Here is a 3,198-nt window from a genome sequence, read left to right as displayed (position 1 = left end):
AGGAAAATTTTACTATAAGAACTACGGAGTGGAGATTCAAGAAGCCGCGTCCTAAATTGACCAGGGAAAAAAATGCGCTGGCAATCAATGGCCAAAGCTCGTAAACCAAGGGATTTATACCTTGTTAGAGAGTATATTGTCAAGATAACCTCAGATGACTAGACAACCTAATGGCTTATTGGGAATGCCATTTAATTTAAACAACTCCTCAACGGACTGAAGCACAGATGGACTGCTGATTGCACAAATCTGAAACTCCATTTGTGAACTTCTGCCTGCTCCTTCTTTTCTTAGTGACCACTATAAACCCTTCATCTCCGTTGTTCTTATTGGCTGCATCTGTTTTTTCTTGCTCTTCGCTTTCATTTGATTGGGGATTTATCTTTTTTTTCCCTTCATTCGTATGTAAGATTTTTATAATAGCGCTGTCTTTGGCTATTGCGTCAGAAGAATTTTCCATTTTGTCGCTTTTTTCTTCACTGACTTTGGATTCATCAGCAGAATCAATATTTTGCTGAACTGATTTCACAAGCATGCTCAGCAATATCTGCCTAGCTAGCTCTGACTTCTCATATCCAGAAACACGCTTTCTTGGAGAACTTTCCTTCAAATCCTCGCTGATTTTTTCATCCATATTGTTGTTTTCTGCCATATTTGTCCCCAAGGAATTGGCATCATTGGTCTCCGTTTGCAAAACTTTTCTGGGAACAAACTCAGGTGCATGTGGATTCATGATTGTTGGAGCCCCGGATCCAATACTTTCCCTGGTAGGAGTGTTATTTTTTGAATAACCATGTTTCATGCTGAAAGTATAGTTGGTTCTATAGTATAGAGGTGACCTGGGCCCGCAGGGGACCCTAGCAGCAACGGGAGGAAGCACAGGATCCACCGGCATGCCTTGACTGGCATTGGTATCATAAATGTTTGTGATGGGAACCGAATTTAAATGTTGAGCCCTAAACAGCGTTCCTGGGTTGAATGGCTCCGCTGCTGCTGAAAGCTTGCTACCATTGGTTTCTTCAGGTTTTGCCTGATCAGAAGAGAGTGACCCCTCCTCAACTTCTGATGCAGAATTTTCTCTATTTTCTCTTTGAATGTCAGGTTCACAAGTCCCCTCCTTTTCATCTTGCTCAGAAACTGCTTCAACTACAGAGCTTTGGCAGCTTTCTTCAGTTGCATTGCACTTCTCGCTTTCAGTCTTTACATTGTCCACTTCAGCTTTCTCTAACAGGGGCTTTAAAACAGTACCTGGTGGTGCCAGCGCCACTTCTTTGTAAGATATAGACTTTGAAGCCAAAGGACTAAGAACTGCTGGAGTAGAGGAATATTTGGACGCTGAAGCTCTCGTTGAATGATTTACAGGTTCCTCTTTTAAAGTGGAGCTTCTACCTTTTAATTGTCCAGGCGAAGATATTGCGGCTGAAGTGAGTTTTGGAGTTAATTTATGTGGCGATGTTATGTCATTCCTGTAACTGCTTTCTCTGACGATGTAATTCTCAGAGCTATTAATCCTCAGCTTTGCAAGACGAGGTCTCCTCCGACCAAACTTGCGGTTGGCTGTGTTTCCTGACCGCCCTTTAGAATTGGCTTCTTGCCACCCTTCATCAGAGGATATTTCCTCAACAACTTCACTCGTCTCAGGCACATATCTAGTGAATTCATCATTTTCTTTCAGTTCTTCAGAATGAAGCGTGACTTGAGTTGCTTGAGTGTTGCCCTCTTCCATACTTCTATCATCTTTTGATCCATCTAAGGGAATGTTCTCGTCAGCTATTGAATCATCGTGTTGTTGATGGTTTTTATCCATGATTGGGTGTATCTGCTACATCATATATAAAAAACACGAATGTCAAGTAAGTTTAAATGACACTATATTCAGAATGCATCTGTTTTTGAGTTCTGCTAGGTATAAAAAACTCCAAGCAAGCTCCAAAAGAATATAATATGCCGAATGCAATCCAATTTTAACTCATAACGAGCAAAAGCCTTACGTGCTCTAAAGTAATTATAGGAAGGCAAGGGGCCTTGAGCCTAGGGAAAACATGTAATTTTTAGCAAGGAAAAATAAGTTAGTCCTCCACATCTTGAGCACAAGATATGAATTCAGTCAGAACCATAGGGATCAGTGGGTTACATACAAACACATGAAGGAAGATATATGTACTATCAAGGACAGCTAGAAATATATATGCCCACCTTTGCACGTCGCTGTTTCCTCTGAGTGTCATTTCCTTTGGGCTCTTGTTCAGGATTAATAAAATCCAGGAGATCTGATACACTGCAAAAAATGGTTACATATTTGTGTCCAGAAATATAAATTCCATTTGAAACCAAGTAATACTATTTCAGTACCATATCAGTACCTAAGGTGACCTTTACTTGCAATGGATGCATCAGGCTTTGGAGTTCCATTTTTAGCTGCTTCTTGTTGCTCTATTGCTTTTGATTCAAAATAGTCGAGCCATGCAGCAGCATCCTGCATTGGGGAAAAAAAAGAATAGGCCACACCAAACATTAATTGTCACCGCCTTTATGGGGAAATCCTTCCTTAGAGTTCACTCCAAGACAGTCGACACAAACTTTTCAACAATAAACACACCCTTAAAGTTTAAAACCTTAAGAAAACTAATGACCTGCGTACGAAGATCTTCAGGTCCAAGCTTTTCTTGGAGTATCTTAAGGGTCGTTTGTTCGTGTTGTACACTCAGGGAATAAGCTTCCATCAATGAAAGAGCTATGGCAATGGCATGGAAGCTCGCAGCAGTCTAAAACATGAATAACATCATATAAAAACTTCGTGCCAGCCATTAGGGAAGGGGACATGTAATATTCTCAAACAAATAGCGAAGGGAAGGAGAGAGACCTGGATATGATCTTCTTTCCTAACAACTTTTGTGCATTTAAGAGCTTCATGCAATATCTGAGCGCCACATGAAATTTCTCCATACCCTCTTCCATCATAGCCACATTTTATATGATTGTTGCGGGTGTGCGATGAGACAGTCCGCATGTGAAGTGAAGAAAGGAAGAGAGCACGGTTGACATACCCTGCCAAAGGATACATTAAATTCAATGAGGAGAAGAAATGGCCCATGATAAGTAGTTCTAAAATGAAGGGTATCTGAGCAATTGGTTACTTGGTTGTGATAGGGATGGAATTAAAGGGATTTGATAATATACAAACATAAAAATTTGTTC

The 3,198-nt window shown here is 40.5% G+C and overlaps 1 pseudogene; it reads right to left on the bottom strand.

The window, feature by feature from the left end:
• Window positions 1-393: 393 nt before the first annotated feature.
• Window positions 394-2,873, bottom strand: LOC114724250 (protein TSS-like; annotated as a pseudogene).
• Window positions 2,874-3,198: the final 325 nt, after the last annotated feature.

The sequence above is a fragment of the Neltuma alba genome, unplaced genomic scaffold (assembly GCF_004799145.2).
Source record: "Neltuma alba isolate B1F8T4 unplaced genomic scaffold, ASM479914v2 tig00012181_pilon, whole genome shotgun sequence".
NCBI lineage: Eukaryota > Viridiplantae > Streptophyta > Magnoliopsida > Fabales > Fabaceae > Neltuma > Neltuma alba.
The sequence above is the reverse complement of the archived record's forward strand: the minus strand, read 5'-3'. Positions and strand labels throughout refer to the sequence as shown.